Source organism: Lynx canadensis, chromosome X, assembly GCF_007474595.2.
Source record: "Lynx canadensis isolate LIC74 chromosome X, mLynCan4.pri.v2, whole genome shotgun sequence".
NCBI lineage: Eukaryota > Metazoa > Chordata > Mammalia > Carnivora > Felidae > Lynx > Lynx canadensis.
In genome coordinates, this window is record NC_044321.2 from 78715413 (window position 1) to 78736172 (window position 20760).

Consider the following 20760-nt stretch of genomic DNA (forward strand, 5'->3'; position numbering starts at 1 on the left):
TGGAAGCATCACAATTCCTGAATTCAAGTTATATTACAAAGCTGCAACAATCAAAACAGTATGGTACTGTCACAAAAAACAGACACCATAGATCAATGGATGAGAATAGACAACCCAGAAATAAATCTACAATTACATGGTCAATTAATCTTCAACAAAGCAGGAAAGAATATCCAATGGGAAAAAGACAGTCTCTTCAACAAATGGTGTTGGGAAAACTGGACAGTGACATGCAGAAGAATGAAACTGGACCATTTTCTTACACTATACATAAAAACAAACTCAAAATGGACTAACGACCTAAATGTAAGACTTGAAACCAAAAAATTGTAGAAGAGATCACAGGCAGTAATTTCTCTGACATTAGCCACAGCAACTTTTTTCTAGATATGTCTTCTGAAACAAGGGAAACAGAAGCAAAAATAAACTATTGGGACTTCATTTAAAAAAGCTTCTGCACAGTGAAGGAAACAATCAACAAAACTGAAAGGCAACCTACTGAATGGCAGAAAACATTTGTAAATGATGTATTCAATAAAGGGTTAGTATCCAAAATATATAGAGGACTTATAAAACTCAACACCCCAAAAAACAAATAATCCAGTTAAAAAACGGGCAGAAGACATGAACAGACATGTTTGCAAAGAAGACATAGAAATGGACAACAGACACATGAAAAGATGTTCATCATCACTTACCTTCAGGGAAATGCAAATCAAAACTACAGTGAGATATCACCTCACACCTGTCAGAATTGCTAAACTCAACAACACAAACAATAGGTGCTGGCAAGGATGTGGAGAGAAAGGAATCTTTGGGCACTATTGGTGGGAATGCGAACTGGTGCAGCCACTCTGGAAAACAGTATGGAGGTGCCTCAAAAAGTTAAAAATCAAACTACCCTACAATCCAGCTATCACCTACTAGATATTTACCCAAAGAATACAAAGATCTTAATTCAAAGGGATACATACATCCCTGTGTTAACTGCAGCATTATTTACAGAAACCAAATCATGGAAGCAGCCCAAGTATCCACTGATAGATGAATGGATAAAGAGGTGGCATACACACACACACACACACACACACACACACACACACACACAGAGGAATATTATTCAGCCATAAAGAAGAATGACATCTTGTCATTCGCAATGACATGGATAGAGCTAGAGAGTATAATGCTAAGTGAAATAAAACAGGGAAAGACAAATACCACATGACTTCACTCATATGTGGAATTTAAGAAACAAAACAAATGAACAAAGGAAAAAAGAGAGAGACAAACCAAGAAACAGACCCTTAACTATAAAGAACAAATTGATGGTTACCAGAAGGGAGATGGGTGGGGGAATGGGTGAAACAGGTGATGGGGATTTAGAGTACACTTATCATGAGCACTGAGTAATGTTTTGAATTGTTGAATCACTATATTCTAAATCTGTAACTAACATAACACTGTGCATTAAATATACTGGAATTAAAATTTAAAAATTAATTTAAAACTCCTGTAGCAAGAAATAAAAAAGAGCATTCCATAATGATCGAGAGGTCAATTCAATAAGAGGATATAACACTGGTACATGTTGATACATCTAACATAGGAGAACCTAAATAGAGAAAGCAAATATTAGTGGAAATAGAGCTAGACACTGCCAGTAATGCAATCACAGTAGCAGACTTCAACAGTCCACTTAAATCAATTCATAGATCATCCAGACAGTAGTAAATCAATAAGGAAAGAGTTGTTTTCAAAGACATATTAGACCAGGTGAACCTAACAGATATATACAGAACATTCCATCCAAAACAATGAAATACACATTCTTTTCAAGTGTACATATAACATTCTCCAGCATAAATCACACATTAGGACACAAAATAAAACTCAGGCACTCCTTTGCTATATATCCAATAAACTTCTATCACCTTAGGGGCGCCTGGGTGGCTCAGTCGGTTAAGCGTCCAACTTCAGCTCAGGCCATGATCTCATGGTCCATGGGTTCAAGCCCCGCACCAGGCTCTGTGCTGACAGCTCAGAGCCTGGAGCCTGCTTCAGATTCTGTGTCTCCCTCTCTCTCTCTGCCCCTCCCCCACTCATGCTCTGTCTCTCTCCTCTCCTCTCATCTCTCCTCTCCTCTCTCTCCATGTTTCAAAAATGAATAAATGTTAAAAAATTAAAAACAAAAAACTTCCATTCCCTTAAAAAAACTCAGCGAATTTAAGAAGACTAAAATCATATCAAGAATCTTTTCTGATAACAATGATATAAAAATAGAAATCAATTACAACAAAAAACTGGAAGAAACACAAACACAAGAAGGGTAAATAACATGTCAATAAACAACCAAAGACCACTGAAGAAATCAGAGCAAATCAAAAAATACATGGAGAGAAATGAAAATAAATCACAATGGCCCCAAATACTTGGGACATAATAAACACAGTTCTAAGAGGGAAGTTAATAGCAATACAGGCCTACCAAAACAAAACAAAACAAGGAAAATCTCAAATAAACAATCTAACCTTACACCTAAAGGTATAGAACAGCACCTTTACGAAAAGAACAAGGGCCAAAGTTAGTAGAAATAATGAAATAATAAAGTTCACAGCAGAAATAAATGAAATAGAGACTAAAAAACAATAGAAAAGATCAATGAAACCAGGCTGGTTCTTTGAACAAAATTGATAAACCTTTAGCCAGATTCCTCAAGATAGAAAGAGGACTAAAATAAGTAAAATAAGAAATAACAGAGAAGTATCAACTGACACCACAGAAAAACAAATTACTAGTAATTGTGAAAAACTAGTAGTTGTGAAAAAACACAATTACTGGTAAGAAAACTGAATCTGTAATCAAAACCTCCCAATAAACAGAAGTCCAAGACCAAGTGGTTTCACAGGTGAATTCTACCAAATGTTTAAAGAAGAGTTAATATTCATTTCACCAAATTATTCCAAAAATAGAAGAGGAAGGAAAGCTTCCAAATTTATTCTACAAGACCAGAATTACTCTGATACCAAAACCAGAGAGACAATACAAAAAAATAAAATTACATGCCAATATATTGCCTGATGAACACAGATGCAAAAATGCTCAACAAAATATTAGCAACCTGAATTCAAAAATACATTAAAAGGATGATTCAACCCAATCAAGTGGAATTTATTCCAGGAATGAAAGTACAGTACAATATTCACACATCGATTAACGTGATACATCAAATTAACCAAATAAAGAGTAAAAACCATATGATCATCTCACTAGATGCAGAAAAAGCATTTGACAAAATTCTGTATCTATTCATGATAAACACCGAACAAAATGAGTAGAGGAAACCTACCTCAACATAATAAACACCATATATGACAAACATACAACTATCATACTCAGTGTTGAAAACCTGAAAGCTTTTCCTCTAAAATCAGAAACAAGACAAAAATGTCCCCCCTCACCAGTTTTTTTTTTTAATTTTGTAACGTTTATTCATTTTTGAGAGAGAAAGACAAAGCACGAATGGGGTAGGGGCAGAGAGAGAGGGAGACACAGAATCTGAAGTAGACCCCATGCTTCAAGCTGTTGGCACAGAGCCCAATACAGGGCTCAAACTCACAAACTGTGAGATCATGACCTAAGCCAATATCGGATGTTCAACCAACTGAGCCACCCAGGTGCCCCTCTCACCAGTTTTATTAAACAAAGTAGGAGATATCCTAGCAATAGCCATGAGAAAAAAAAAGAAAATCATTCAAATTGGTAAGGAAGAAGTAAAACTGTCATTATTTGCAGATGACATGATACCATATAGAGAAAACCCTAAAGACTCCACCAAAAAAAATATTAAAATAAATGAATTCAGTAATGTTGACAGACAAAAAATTAATATACAGAAATCTGTTCCATTTCTAAACATTAATAATGAGGTAGAAGAAAGAGAAATTAAGAAAACAATGCCATTTATGACTGCACCAAAAAAAATAAAATTCCTAGGAATAAATTTCACCAAGGTGAAAGACGTGTACTCTGAGAACTGTAAAACACTGATGTACAAAATTGAAAAGAACACAAGCAAATGGAAAGATATATATGTTCATGGATCGGAAGAACTAATATTGATAAAATGTCCGTACTACCCAAGGTAATCCTCAGATTCAATACAATCCCATCAAAACATCAATATTTTTCACAGAACTAGAAAAAATAATGCTAAAATTTGTATGAAACCAGAAGAGACCCCAAAGAGCCAAAGCAATCTTGAGAAAGAAGAAAAAAGGTGGAGGTACACAATGCCAGATTTCAGGATATATTACAAAGCTAAAATAATGAAAACAGTATGGTACTAGTACAAAACAGACATATAGATCAATGGAACAGGACAGAGAGTCCAGAAATAAACCAATTAATCTATGACAAAGGAGGTAATAATATATAATGGGGGAAAGACAGTCTATCCAATATATGGTGCTGGGAAACTAGACAGCTACATGTAAAAGAATAAAACTAGACCAACTTCTTATACACAAAAATAAAGTCAAAATAGATTAAGGACCTAAATCTGAGACCTGAAACCATAAAACTCCTAAAAGAAAACACAGGCAGTAATCTCCTGGACATCAGCTCTAGCAACAGTTTTTTAGATGGTTCTCCTCAGGCAAGGGAAACAAAAACAAAATTAAACCATTAGGACTGCACCAAAAAAAGAAGCAGCAGCAGCAGCAGCTTTTGTACAGTAAAAACAAAAAAAAAAAGGATACCTACTGAATAGAAGATATTTTTAAATGATAGATCTGATAAGGGGTTAATATCCAAAGTATATAAAAAACTTTATACAAGTCAACACCAAAAAACCCCAAATAATCCAATTTAAAAATGGGCAGAGGTCCACAGCAACTTCTTACTCAACACGTCTCTGGAAGCAAGGGAAACAAAAGCAAAAATAAACTATTGGGATCTCATCAAAATAAAAAGCTTCTGCACAGTGAAGGAAACAATCAGCAAAACTAAAAGGCAACCAATGGAATGGGAGAAGATATTTGCAAACGACCTATCAGATAAAGGGTTAGTGTCCAAAACCTGTAAAGAACTTATCAAACTCGAACAAATAACCCAAAAAAAAAAAAAATAATCCAGTGAAGAAATGGGCAAAAGTCATGAATAGACACTTCTCCAAAAAAGACATCCAGATGGCCAACCGACACATGAAAAAATGCTCAACATCACTCATCATCAGGCAAATACAAATCAAAACCACAATGAGATACCACCTCACACCTGTCAGAATGGCTAACATTAACAACTCAGGCAACAACAGATGTCGGCGAGGATGCAGAGAAAGGATCTCTTTTTCATTGCCGGTGGGAATGCAAGCTGGTGCAGCCACTCTGGAAAACAGTATGCAGGTTCCTCAAAAAAAATTAAAAATAGAACTACCCTACGACCCAGCAACTGCACTACTAGGTATTTATCCAGGAGATACAGGTATGCTGTTTCGAAGGGGCACATGCACTCCAAAGTTTATAGCGGCACTATCGACAATAGCCAAAGTATGGAAAGAGCCCAAACGTCCATTGATGGATGAATAAAGAATATGTGATGTGTATACACACACACACACACACACACACACACACAATGGAGAATTACTTGGCAATCCAAAAGAATGAAATATTGCCATTTGCAACTTTGTGGATGGAACTAGAGGGTATTATGCTAAGCGAAATTAGAGAAAGACAAATATCATATGACTTCACTTATATGAGGCCTTTAAGAGACAAAACAGATGAACATAAGGGAAGGGAAGCAAAAATAATATAAAAACAGGGAGAGGGACAAAGCATAAGAGACTTTTAAATATGGAGAACAGAGGGTTGCTGGAGGGGTTGTGGGAGGGGGGATGGGCTAAATGGGTAAGGGGCATTAAGGAATCTACTCCTGAAATCATTGTTGCACTATATGCTAACTTGGATGTAAATTAAAAAATAAATTATTAAAGTCAAGCCATAAAAAAAATGGGCAGACCTGAATAGACATTATTCCAAAGACACATGAAAAAATGCTCAATATCACTAATCAGGAAAATGCAATCAAAACTACAATGAGATATCAGTTATACCTGTTTGAATGGTTAGTATCAAGAAATAACAAATGTTTGCAAGGATGTGGAGAAGAGATCACTTGTGCACTTTGGTGGGAAGTAAACTGATGCAACTATTGTGGAAAACAGTATGGAGTGTCCTCAAAATATTAAAAATAGAATTACTCTATGATCTAATAATTCTACTATTGGGTAATAACCCAAAGAAAATAAGAACACAAATTCCAAAAGATAAGTGCCCCTATGTTTATTGCAATATGTTACAATATTCAAGGTATGGAAGCAACCTCCATGTCTATCAATAGATGAATGGATAAAGGACATGTAACATATATATTCAGTGAAGTATTAGTCATAAGAATGTGATCTTACCATGTTCAACAACATGGATGGACCTAGAGGGTATTATGCTAAGTGAGATACATCAAACAGAGGAAAACAAAAACCGTATGCTTTCACTTATATGTGGAATGTAAAAAACAAATGAACAAAAAAAAGAGACAGAATCATAAATACAAAGAACTGATGTTTGCCAAAGGGGAGGGGATTGGGGACATGTGTGAAATAGGTGAAAAGGATTAAGAGTTACAAACTTCCAGTCATAAAATTGGTAAGTCACAGGATGAAAAGTATAGCATAGGGAATACAGTCAGTAATACTGTAATAACACTGTATGGCGACAGATGACAATTACACTTATGGTGAGCATAGTGTAATGTACAGAATTTTCAAATCACTATGTTGTACACCTGAAACTAATACAACATTGTACATCAAATACGGTTCAAAAAAAAGGAAAGAAAATATGGTATATATATATACAATGGAATATAATCCAGCCATAAAAAAAGAGAAAATCTTGCCATTTGGGACACCATGGATAGACCTTCAGGGCATTATGCTAAGTGAAGTAAGTTAGAAGAAGACAAATACCATATGATCTCACTTATATGTGGAATCTGGAAGAAAAAAAAAACCCAAACTCACAGATATAGAGAACAGTTTGATAGTGTCAGAGGTGGGGGTAGGGAATGGGCAAAATGGGTGAACTGGGTCAAAATAAATAAGTCATTGGATACAGTGTACAGCATACAGCATGGTGACTAGTTAATAATACTGTATTGTATATTTGAGAGTTGCTAAGAGAGTAGATCTTAAAAATTCTCACAAGAAAAAAACTGTTAACTATGTATGGTGATAGAGTTAAGTAGACATAGTGGAGTGAACATTTTGGAATGCATACAATTCACCTGAAACTAATTAATGTTGTATGTCAATTATATCTCAATAAAGAAAAAAATGGGTAAAAGTGGCCAAAGACCAGTAAAAATATTTGCAAGAGACACATTTGATAAGGATTTTAACCCCGATTAAAAATGGGTCAAAGACTTAACAGACACCTCACCAAAGATATACATATGACACTGGGCATATGAACGAAGCTCCTCATCATATGTCACTAGGAAATTGAAAATTAAAGCAACAAAGATATACCACTACATACTATTAGAATGGCCAAACTCCAGAATAATAAGTAACAACACCTAATGCTGGTAAGAATGTGGAGCAGCAAGAACTCTCTCATTCATTGCTAGTGGGAATGCAAAATAGTATATAGCCCCTTTAAAACACAGTTTAGTGGTTTCTTACAAAACCACACGTTTTTACCATACAATCTAGCAATCATATTCCTTGGTATTTACCTAAAGATGAAAACTTACGTTCACGCAAAAACCTGCACACAGATATTCATAGGAGCTTTATTCATAATTGCCAAAACTTTGGAAGTAACCAAAATGTCCTTTAGTAAGTGAATGGATAAATAAATGGTAGTACATCTAGGTAATGCAGTATTATTCACTGCTAAAATGAAATGGGCTATCAAGCCATGAAAAGACATAGCGGAACCTTAAATTCTATTACTAAACAAAAGAAGCCAATCTGAAAAGGCTACATGCTGTGTGACTCCAACTATAAAGTCACAAAAGGCAAAAACTATGGAGACAATAAAGAAGATCAGTAATAGCCAGGGGTTGCAGGTACAGGAGTTTTAGGGCAGTGGAAATACTCTGTATGAGACTATAATGATAGATACATAAGATTATACATTTTTCCAAAGCCACAGAATTTACTTCAAGAGTGAACTCTAAAAGTAAACTATGAGGTTTTGGTGACTATGTGTCAATGTAGATTCATCAATTGCAACCAAAGTATCACTGTGGTGGGGATGTTGAAAATGTGGGAGGCTATTTAAGTGTGGAGGTAGGGGGTATATAAGAAATCTGTGTACCTTTCTCTCAAATTTTCTGTGAAACTACAATTGCTCTAAAAAAATTAAAGTCTTAAAAAAAACCATAGGATAAAAGAAAATATTAGCAAATCATGTATATGATAAGGGTCTAATATCTAGAATATATAAAGAACTCATAATTCAATAATAAAATGACAAACCACCCAATTAACAAATGGACAAAGGACTTGAATAAGCATTTTCCAATAAAGGTTTACATAGAAAGGTGTTTGACAGCATTATTAGAGAAATGCAAAACAAAACCACAAGGAGATACCATTTCACAACCAATAGTCTGGCCATAATTTAAAAACAACAGAAACCAGAGCGCCTGGGTGGCTCAACCAGTAAGCGTCCAACTGCGCCTCAGGTCATGATCTCGCAGTTAGTGAGTTTGAGCCCTGAGTCGGGCTCTGTGCTGACAGCTCAGAGCCTGGAGCCTGCCTTGGATTCTGTGTCTTCTCTCTCTCTCTCTCTCTCTCTCTCTCTCTCCCCTTCCCCCACTTGTGCTCTCTCGCACTCTCTCTCTCAAAAATAGTTAACATTAAAAAAATTTTAAATACAGAAACAAGTGTTGGCAAAGATGTAGAAAAAATGGAACCTTTGCATATTGTTCGTAGGACTGTAAAACGGTGCAGCCACTGGCAAGTTTGACACTTTCTTAAAAAGTTAAATACAGAATTACCATATCACCCAGCAATTCCACTCCTATATATATGGCTAAAAGAATTGAAAACAGGAGTTCTAAAATGATCTAAAATGACTAATAATTGCATGCCTCTGTGAATACTATTGAATTTCTTACTTCAAATGTGTAAATTGTATAGGAATAATAACATTCACACATAAATATGGAATGAAGTACTGATATAAGCTACAACATGAATGAACCTTGAAATCATTATGTTCATTCAGTTAAAGCCAGTCACAAAAGAGCACATATTATATGATTTAATTTATATAAAATGTCCTTAATAGTCAAATATACAGAGACAAAATATACATTATTGGTTATCCTGGGCATGGAATGGGGAATTGGGATAGCTACAGCTAAAAATTAGAAGGTTTCTTTGTGATACGATAAAAATATTTTAAAATTGATTGTGGTGATAGTTTCATAATTCTGTGAATACACCAAAAGCAATTGAATTGTATACTTTAAATGTGAATTATACCACAATAAACTGTTTTTTGTAAAATAAAAAAAAAAGATTACTAGAAGACAAGGGGATTAGAACTTAGGTTGAGATAACATGTTAAAGGCATCAACTATGGGGGCACCCAGGTGGCTCAGTTGGTTAAGTGCCCAACTCTTGATTTCAGCTTGGGCCACGATTCTCGCAGTTCATGAGTTCGAGCCTCACGTTGGGCTCTGAGCTAACAGTGTGGAGCCTGCTTGGGATTCTTGCTCTCTCTCTCTCTGCCCCTCTCCCATTTGCACACGCTCTCTCAAAATAAACCTAAAAAAATAAATAAAGGCATCAGCTATGGACACTAATTCACACATGAAACCCATATGCCACAGGACTTACCTTCTCTAGTCAACTAAAGGACAGGGATAGATCCCCTGCTAACACAGCTCAGATCCAGGACTATGTGATATACATGGACAGTATAGGATTTTACCAGCTGAGTATGTAGGATCTGTGTCTTCCATAGTTAAGTGTGCACTTTGATGAAGAATGGCAAAGTGATTTTCTACAGATTGAGCCCATCTTTGCCACTCTAGCTTGGTTACTGGCCAGATTTCCTCACAGAAGCCCTGGTAGCTTTATATTTCTACTGGTCATTGATAATTTGCTAAGGATAATGACAGAGCTTATTCGCCTCTATTTCCATGCTTCCAGGAAGATGGAGATTCTCTCCCAGAAAAGACAACACATTTGGGTGAACATGCAAAATGCCCCCAGTCCTGATATAACATTTGATAAGCTATGAACCAGCCTTCTTCAGGGCCAAGGACCAGCCCCAGAATTACCCTGTCAGTGATGTTCAACAGTTTCTGCTACAAGAGGCACAAAGAAATGAAATGAGGAACAAAAGCAGTCCTATCAAATGGGACATCGCTTTGGGAAGCAAGAGAGAAAATGACTACCTATACCTTACCAATTCTCTTTTCCAGTTGTATATCCTGAAAAGAAAAAAAAAAAATTCTTCTGCACTTTATTCTGTAGGAAATGAGGATGACTCATCTTTTTTTTTTTTTCAACGTTTATTTATTTTTGGGACAGAGAGAGACAGAGCATGAACGGGCGAGGGGCAGAGAGAGAGGGAGACACAGAATCGGAAACAGGCTCCAGGCTCTGAGCCATCAGCCCAGAGCCCGACGCGGGGCTCGAACTCACGGACCGCGAGATCGTGACCTGGCTGAAGTCGGACGCTTAACCGACTGCGCCACCCAGGCGCCCCGAGGATGACTCATCTTTCATGAGTTTTCACTTTAAGTTAACATTTCTCACATCATTTTCCTTTCTAATTTATTTTAAGGCAGGCAATACACATCTTCAAACAGTGTTAAATTTCCAAAGTCCCATATTCTATTTCTACCACTTTATCTTTCTGTATTAGTTCCAGATCTTGGCTTCCTACCTAATCCCCGCTTCCACCCAATTACATACAAATAACTTCCTACATTGTATCACTCAAATTTTGAGTAAAATCATTCAATATAAGAGCAGTACTTTGTGTAGTTGTGATGAAGGCAAGCAATAGAGTTGGTCTTGTTTGTTTTTGTAAAGAAGGATATTTTCTGAAAGTCACTGCCTGGCGACTTTACTGTAGAAAGTCACTCTGAGTTATCAAAAGCTGTATTTCCCCTGCACTCAACTTTCTGTTATTTTCAAAGTATATTTGGCACCAATCTGCTATTACATCTATCTCTAGATTTTTTTTTTCCTCAAAGCAGCCATAGTATGAAGATTCCAATCAGAGTCATGGAAGAAGAGAGCACAGCATGAACTGGGAATGGCAATGTAGTCAATCTCTACAGAAAGATTAGACACTACTTGATATTATGGGCCCCAAGTGGCCAACTATAAATAAAGGTTCCAAGCTCTAAGACTCAGAAATAGCAATCTTCTTGAGGAAATACCTAGCTGTGGACTGAGTTGGGAGTTAATTTCTTATAATCACACCCAAGGGACTAAAGAAGGCATGAGGAAACTACCTCAATTTAAGAAGTACCCTTATTCAAATTTGTAGAGGACTATACTCTAGACTTATTAGAGAGCCTTTATCTTCCTCCTAATTATCAATAAGCAGATACTTAGTACTAACTTGACTGGGGTACTTACATACATGTTCTTTAGGGAGATGACAACATTAATACAAATATTTAGAAGATATATAGGAACATGACCAAATGTTGAATACGTATTTGTATTTATAACATACACAAATCAAGGGCCAATGCATTCTAGGGGATAAAAAGCAGTGTTCAAAAAGCAGTAGACAGGGAGGTATTAGCACTCCTTAAAGTACTCCAGGTAGAGTTTGAAGTTATTTGAATGTAGTCTAGAGAAGAAAATTATGAGAAAAGAACATATCATGTATGAAAGTCATGGGAGAAGTCAGGTATAAAAAAATATAGCAATCTTAGAGGGGGGTGCTGACACTCAGGAGGAAGATTTTAGACATAATCTGTAGTGAAATAGGAAGAACCTTTAGAAGAATCACATGATCAAAAGGAGGACAATTTCTTCTTAAAGGAATAATTTTTTTTTAATTTTTTCAACGTTTATTTATTTTTGGGACAGAGAGAGACAGAGCATGAACAGGGGAGGGGCAGAGAGAGAGGGAGACACAGAATCGGAAACAGGCTCCAGGCTCTGAGCCATCAGCCCAGAGCCTGACGCGGGGCTCGAACTCACAGACCGCGAGATCGCGACCTGGCTGAAGTCGGACGCTTAACCGACTGCACCACCCAGGCGCCCCTTAAAGGAATAATTTTAAAGAGGTCACCTAACAAGGGGATACAAAATTTGCTAGGAGGATACTAAAATCTTTTTAATTCTATTAACAAAAAGAGATTTGGTGTTCAGTTTACCTTAATATGAATATTTCATATTCAAATGACATGATTTTTTATGGTCTCTAAGATAAAGACCAATAGAGACTCAGGAGTGGACTGAACCTGATTATGGGTCTGGCAAAGAGACAGCTACATAACGCCAAATGTCCCTAGAAAGGTCACCTGCAGAGACCCCCCCACATGCTTCTCCAGTACCAGGCAGTGATGCCACTTGCAGCTTCTTGGCGATCTCAAAGGAGAACATGTACTGGATCCCATCAAAAGCATTCCTACAGAGAGAAATACAACAAGAGGGAAGCTGAATAACATAGGCATCAAAGTGAGAATTCACAGTTGTTCATGACATTATAGTAGCTACTTCAGATGAGTAAAGAATTTAAACTAATAACAAGAGCTAACATAAGAATGCTTACTGTGTGCCAGACACTGAAGAGCATGTGTTTTATATCATTTAATCATTGTGCCAACAACCTGATGAGGTTATTATACCAGTATTACAGATAAGGAAATTTATGTTTACAGACACACAACTAGGAAGTGTCAGAGTTGGCATTTAAACCTAAGGTATCTGACTCTTATTTTATGCTCTTAAGTTGCCTCCAAATGTATAGTAAAGTATCATTCATAAGAAAATTGGATTATGACCCTTCCAGCTTTGTCCTTTTCTTTGGTCTTGTAGCCACCTCAACATACACATACCCTTCCAAATGAGTTTCTAGTGGCTACTACAATCTATTAGAACTTTCATATCCTGGAAGACATTTTGATTTACTAAAAGGAACTGCAGTTCTTTGGAGAAATGACTGATTATACAATAGCTGAGGCAGGGAATATACAAAATAGGCATCTCATCATGCAAGAAAGTAAGGAAGTACTCAGGAAATACAACAATGGGGGCATGCCAAAGGGACATGGGAACCAATGTGAAAGAGCTTTCAATGGACAAAACTGAAACAATTTGAGAAACAAAATAAATAATTTTTTATTATTATTATTTTATTCTTCCTATAGAAGAATGCTAAATAACTTATGTAGCTTCTCACCCTCCAGGAAGTGGAGCTTAATCTTCCCCAACACTTCTTAACTGTTGTATATAAAGTAAAAAAGTAAGTTTACAGAGCAGAAACCCAGCAAACACTACCTTAGCCAGCTGATCAAGGCCCTGACATGACAGGATAAGAATGGCATTTTACCTGTGTGGTCTTCCTCCCAAATACCCATAACCCAGTCTAATCATGAGAAAAGCCATCAGACAAATTCCAACTGAGGCACAGTCTACAAAATACCTGAACAGTACTTCTCAATACTATCAAGGTCATCAAAACAAGGAAATTCTCTGAAACTGTGACAGTCAACAGGAGCTAAAGGAGACATGACAACAATGTAATGTGGTATCCTAGACTAGGTCCTAGAATAGAAAAAGATATTAGGTTAAAAATAAGGAAATCTCAATAAAGTACAGACTTCAATTAACAATAATGTATCAGTAGTGGTTCATTAATTGTAACAAATGTACTAGATTGATCTAACATGTTGATAAAAGGGATAATTGTGTAGGGCAGAGGGTAGGTGGATATGGGAACTCTCTGTACTACCTTTGCAACTTTCTGGCAAATCTAAAATTATTCTAAAATACAAAGTTTCTTTCAAAAAATTCACGAAACCTGGAAAAAGAAATATAGTCAAATTCCAGCCTTTATCTTTGTGTAACCTTGTGCAAGTCACTATCTGAGCTTTGGTATTCCTGTTTATAAAATAGTTAAAATAATCTTTTTTAGGAACATCTAAAAGATAGCAGACTAGGAAACTCCGTCCAGACTCTCCATCCTCTACCTACACTGACATTTAAAACAACTAGAGGAGAACAGGTATTTGACAGAGTAGAAGGATCCTGAGCTTGCCTCCTCCCACAGACACACTAAGGCAATGACTTCATGTAATGCAATGCACTCTGAAAACCACCTGAACACTGGCAGAACAGATCCTCCAAAACCAGTAACATAAAAAGAAGGCCATATCAAGAAGGATAGAAGGGGCAGAGACACAACCGGGAATCAAATGCTTGGCATGATGACCCAAAAGCAGAAGGGATATCACAGGCATGGAGGTCCTTTCCTTGAGGAGTGAGGGGATCAAGACCTACATTGTACACCAAAAGGAAGAGCTCCCATTATGTCTGTCTTAGAAAATCAGCAGGGCTCAAAACTGGGAGATTTGAAAATCAGGAGAGCTTGAATCAAGGAGAGCCACAGGGTGAGAGGAAACTGAGACTTCACTCTGAAAGGGCCAGCACACTGTATCACTCAGTCTCAGACTCAGCACAGAAACAGCAGTTTGAAAAACACCTGTATTATATGTGAAGGAGATTTACTGACTAATTTTAGGTATGTGTTAGAGAGACAGGGATCAACTAGAACTTTCTCCAGGAATGGGAGTGCTGGTGGGCACCATTCTTCTTGCCCTTCTTCAGTCTAGCTGGCCCAACACTGGTAGACATTAGTTCTGATACTGATACATCAGTACTCTGATACCATCTACCTTGCTAGCACTGCTTGCCCTGCCCTAGTATTCCCCTGCTGGCCCACCCTAGCAGGAGCCCCTCCAAAGCAACTATTGCCTCACCACACCTGGCTGGCAGCCCAGCCCTACAAAGTGACTCCTTCACTGAGGAGTCATTCCCATCAACCAGCATACCCACAGCCACTGTGGCCAAGCCAATTAGCCAGCTGTACCAAGGGACGTTTGCACCCAATAGTACACCAACAGTATCTATGACCCAGCCTCTCAGCCAGCTACAATGGGAACTAACACCACCTACCAGCACACCATCAGCAACTATAGATAGGACTCTCAACCAGCTGTGAAAGGAGCTACTCCACCCACCAGAAAGCTGGCAGCAGTTACAGTTGAACCACTCAGCAAGCTGCACCAGGGTCCATTCATGCCCACCAATATGCTTGCAGCAGTCATATGAATCACTGCTGACAACAGGGCTGATGGCCAGCCACATCCACAAGCGTACCAGCAGCAGTCACGGCCAAGTCACAACAGAAGGACCTATGAACCCACACAGGGGACACCCCCACAGTGATGGCTGGTTCTCTTGGCCAGGGAGACTGCACTACTGGGTGCCATAAGATGCCTTCTTCATAAGGCCACCACTTTCAAGACCAGAAAACACACATGACCTACCTAATACCCAGAAACAAACACAGAGACTCAGATAAAATGAGGAGACAAAGGAATATGTTCTAAACAAAAGAATAATACAAAACTTCAGAAAAAGAACAAAATGAAATGGCAATCAACAATCTATCTGATAAGGACTTCAAAATAATGGTCATAAAGATATTCACCAGACTTGAGAGAAGAGTGGATGAACTAAGTGATAACATCAACAAAGAGATAAAACAAAACATGAAAAATCTGAGCCTAAGAATTAAATCTGAGACTAAGATTTAAATAACTGAAGTGAAAAATACACTAGAGAGAATCAACAGTAGATTTTTAAATGCAGAAAAATGGGGCGCCTGGGTGGCTCAGTTGGCAAAGCATCCGACTTCGGCTCAGGTCATGATATCACAGTTCATGTGTTCGAGCCCCACGTCTGGCTCTGTACTGACAGCTCAGAGCCTGGAGCCAGCTTCAGATTCTGTGTTTCCCTCTCTCTCTGCCCCTCTCCCACTCACACTCTGTGTGTCTCTCTCTCAAAAATAAAGAAACATTTTTTAAAAATTTTAAATGCAGAAAAACAATCAAGCAATCTGGAAGACAGGGTAGTGGAAAGCACCCAAACTGAAAAGCCAAAAGGAAAAAGATTTTTTTAAATTGAGGGTAGGTTGGGGAGACTGGGTGGCTCAGTCAGTTAAGCATCAGACTCTTTCTCTCAGCTCAGGTCTTGATCTCAGGGTCATGAGTTTGGGCCCTGCATTGGGCCCCATGATAGTTGTGGAGCCTAATTAAAAATAATAAAAATAAAAATTTTAATTTAACACATAAGGGTAGGTTAAGGGACCTCTGAAAAAATATCAAGCATACTAACATTCACTTTAGAGAGGTCCTGAAGAAGATAAAGAGAAGAGGGCAGAAAACATATTTGAAAAAATAATAGCTGAAACTTCCCTAAGCTGAGGAAGGAAAAAGACATCCAGGCCCAGCAAGCTCAGAGAGCCCCAAACAAGATGAACCCAGGAAGGTACACACCAAGATACATAATAATTAAAATGTCAATAAATTAAAAATAATCTTTTAAAAAAAAACAACAAGACAAAAGCAAGTGGATAGCTCAGTCAGTTGAGTATCTGACTCTTGATTTCAGCTCATGTCATGATCTCATGGCTTGTGAGATCAGAGCCCCACATCAGGCTCTGCTGACAAAGAAGAGCCTGCTTGGGATTCTTTCTCTCCCTCTCTTTCTCTGCCCCTCCCTTGCATGTGTGCATTCTCTCTCTCTCAAAAAAATAAACTTTAAAAAAAGAAAAGCAAATAGGTATGTATGTACAAAGGAAATCCTATGACATAATCAGCTGATTTATCAATAGAAAACCTGTCAGCAAGAAAGGAGTGGAATGATATATTCAAAGCATTGAAAGGAAAATACCTGCAACCAAGAATACTACTATACCTAACAAAGTCATCATTCAGAATTGAAGGAGAGAGAGTCTCCCAGAACCAACAGATACACGTACATCACCACTAAAACTGCCTTACAAGAAATGTAAAAGGGAATTCTTGAAATGGAAAAAGAGAAAGTCATAACTAGAAGGAATTATGAAAAGAAAAAATTTCACTGGTGAAAACAAACTGAGGAAAAGTAGGTCAACCACCTATAAAGCTAATATGAAGGCTAAAAGACAAAAGTAGTAAATACAATTGTATCTACAAAAGTTAGCTAAGGATGCACAAAATAAAAGGATGTAAAATAGTACATCAAATACATAAAATGTGGAATGGGGAGAATAAAAATATAGCGCCTTTAGAATGTGTTTGAACTTAAGTGACCATCAACTTAAGACAGACTGCTATATACAAAGGATGTTACATGTGAACCTCATGGTAACCGCAAACAAAAAACCTACGATACACAAAAAATAAAGAAAAAGGAATCCAAGCATAATACTAAAAAAAAGTCATCAAATCACAAGTGACCAAGAAAGGAAAAGAGAGGAAATATAAACACAACAAAAAACAATTAATAATAAGAACACACCTATCAATAATTAATATAAATGCTAATGGTCTAAATGATAAATCAAAAGACACAGGGTGAATGAATGCATAAAAAAACAAAACCCATCTATATGCTGCCTACAAGAGACTCACTTCAAATCTAAAGACCCATACAGAGTGAAAGTGAAGGAGCAGAAAAAGATATTCCACATAAATGGAGGCAAAAAAAGCAAAGCTAGGGTAGCAATACTTATATCAAACAAAACAGACTTTAAAAGACCATAACAAAAGACAAAAAAGAGCATCACATAATAAAGAGATCAATTCAACAAAAGGATATAACAATTATGAATATATATGCACCCATGGAGTGCCTGGGTGGCTCAGTCAGTTAAGTGTCTGAGGTCAGCTCAGGTCTCATAGTTCATGAGTTCAAGCCCCGCGTCAGGCTCTGTGCTGACAGCTCAGAGCCTGAAGCCTGCTTAAATTCTGTGTCTCCCTTTCTCTGCCCCTCCCCAGCTTGTGCTCTGTGTCTCCCTCAAAAAAATAAACGTTAAAAAATAAAAAAATATATATACATATATGTGTACCCAATAGAGAAGCACCTAAATATATAAAGCAAGTATTAACAGATCTAAAGGGAAGCATTAACAGTAATTCAATAATAGTAGGGGACAGTCCACATACATCAAAGGATCACCCAGACAGAAAATCAATAAGGAAACCATGGCTTTGAATGACACATTGGACAATAGACTTAAGAGATACATACATTAACATTCCATCCAAAAATAGCAAAATACACATTCTTTTCAAGTGCACATGGAACATTCTCCAGCATAAACCATGTTAGGCAACAAAATAAGTCTCAATAAATACATGAAGACTGAAATCATATCACATCAAGTATCTTTTCAAACCACAATGGTATGACCTAAAAAACAGCTACCAAAAAAAAAAAAAAGGGGACAAACACAAACATATGGAGGCTAAATAACATGCTACTAAACAACCAATGGGTCAACTGCAAAGTCAAAGAGGAAATAGAAAATACATCGAGACAAATGAAAATGGAAACATACTGGTTCAAAATTTGTGGTACACAGCCCAAATAGTCTTAAGAGAGACGTTTACAGCAAGAAATAAGAAAAATAAGAAATAAGAAAACAAAAAATAAGAAAAATCTCCAATAATCTAACCTTACACCAAAAGGAACTATAAAAAGAACCAAAAAATGCTCAAAGTTAGCAGAAGGAAGGTAAAATAAAGATCAAAACAAAAATAGACTTGATCCTTCAACAACAAGGGTTTCAACAACATAGGGCCAGCTACATGCAGATTTTGTTTTATAAAGTACAGTACTGTAAATGTATTTTCTCTTCCTTATAATTTTCTTAATGACATTTTTTCCTCTAGTTTACTTTATTATGACACCAGAATACAACATATAAAATATGAGTTAATCAATGGTTTGTGTTCTCAGGCTTTCAGTTAATGGTAGGCTATTAGTAGTTAAGTTATGAAGCAGTCAAAAACTGTATGAAGATTTTTGACTGTGTAGGGAGTTGGGGACCCTAACCCCCACACTGTTCAAGGATCAACTGTAAATAAAATAGAGTCCCTAAAAACAATCAAAAATATCATGAAACTGTGAGCTGGTTCTTTGAAAAGATAAACAAAATTGATAAAACTTTAACCAGACCCATTAAGAAAAAGACAAAGAAAACCCAAATAAAATCAGAAATGAAAGAGGTTACAACTGGGGCGCTTATGAAGTAAGTGTCTGACTTTGGCTCAGGTCATGACTTCACAGTCTGTGAGTTCAAGCCCCACATCAGACCTGTGCTGACAGCTCAGAGCCTGGAGCCTGCTTCGGATTCTGGGTTTCCCTATTTCTCTGCTCCTCCCCTGTTGTGCTCTGTGTCTGTCTCTCAAAAGTAAATAAATGTTTTTTTTTTCTCCTTCTTAAAGCTTTTATTGGGTTTTTGGAGGAAGATGGCGGTGTAGGAGGAGGACGCTGGGCTCACCGCGTCCTGTTGACCACATAGATTCCAACCACATCTGCCTAAATAACCCAGAAAACTGCCAGAAGACTAGCAGAACAGACTCTCCAGAGCCAAGCATAGACAAGAGGCCCACGGAAGAGGGTAGGAAGGGCGAGAGGTGGTGCGCACTCCACGGACTGGCACAAAGGAGCCGGGACGGTGGAGGGGCAGCCCGCCCGGCAAGGCAGAGTGCCCGAGTCTGGCTTGCAAAAGCGGAGGGGCCGAACGGCCTCTGTACACCTTGCGGATCCACCCTGGCTAATACGCCAGATCCCATCGAAGCAGCACCACAAGCCTGGCAGTGTGCAAATGGCCCAGACAGGGGCCACACCACTACACAGTGAGTCCTGCACCCGGCAGAGGGGAAGATAAGGTACACACCAGTCTGACTGTGGCCCCAGAGGTGGGCTGGGGGCAGACATCAGGTCTGATTGCAGCCCCACCCACCAATGCAAGTTACTCCAGACAGCACAGAGGAACAGCCCTGCAGTTCTGCGCCACTCCAGGGACTATCCAAAATGACGAAACAGAAGAATTCTCCTCAAAAGAAACTCCAGGAAGTAGCAACAGCTAACGAACCGATCAAAAACGATTTAAGCAATATAACAGAAAGGGAATTTAGAATACTAGTCATAAAAGTAATCGCTGGGCTTGAAAAAAGTATAAAGGACAGCAGAGAATCTATTACTACAGAGATCAAGGGACTAAGAAACAGTCAGGAGGAGCTTAAAAATGCTATAAATGAGCTGCAAAATAAAATGGAGGCAACCACAGCTTGGACTGAAGAGGCAGAGGAGACAAAAGGGGAATTAGAAGACAAAATTATGGAAAAAGAAGAAGCTGAATAGGGGCACTTGTACCCCAATGTTTATAGCAGCATTCTCAACAATAGCCAAATTATGGAAAGAGCCTAAATGTCCATCAACTGATGAATGGATAAAGAAATTGTGGTTTATATACACAATGGAGTACTACGTGGCAATGAGAAAGAATGAAATATGGCCCTTTGTAGCAACATGGATGGAATTGGAGAGTGTTATGCTAAGTGAAATAAGCCATACAGAGAAAAAAAGACACCATATGGTTTCACTCTTATGTGGATCCTGAGAAACTTAACAGAAACCCATGG

General features: G+C 37.7%; 1 long non-coding RNA gene across 2 annotated transcripts in view; it reads right to left on the reverse strand.

Annotated features, from left to right (window-relative positions):
* Positions 1–12319: 12319 nt before the first annotated feature.
* Positions 12320–20760, reverse strand: part of LOC115507492 — a 30068-nt gene continuing 21627 nt past the window's right edge. For both annotated transcript variants that reach the window (XR_004343220.1, XR_003966669.1), the window contains exon 4: positions 12320–12686. This is a non-coding gene — a long non-coding RNA (uncharacterized LOC115507492). The remainder of the gene's footprint in view (positions 12687–20760) is intronic.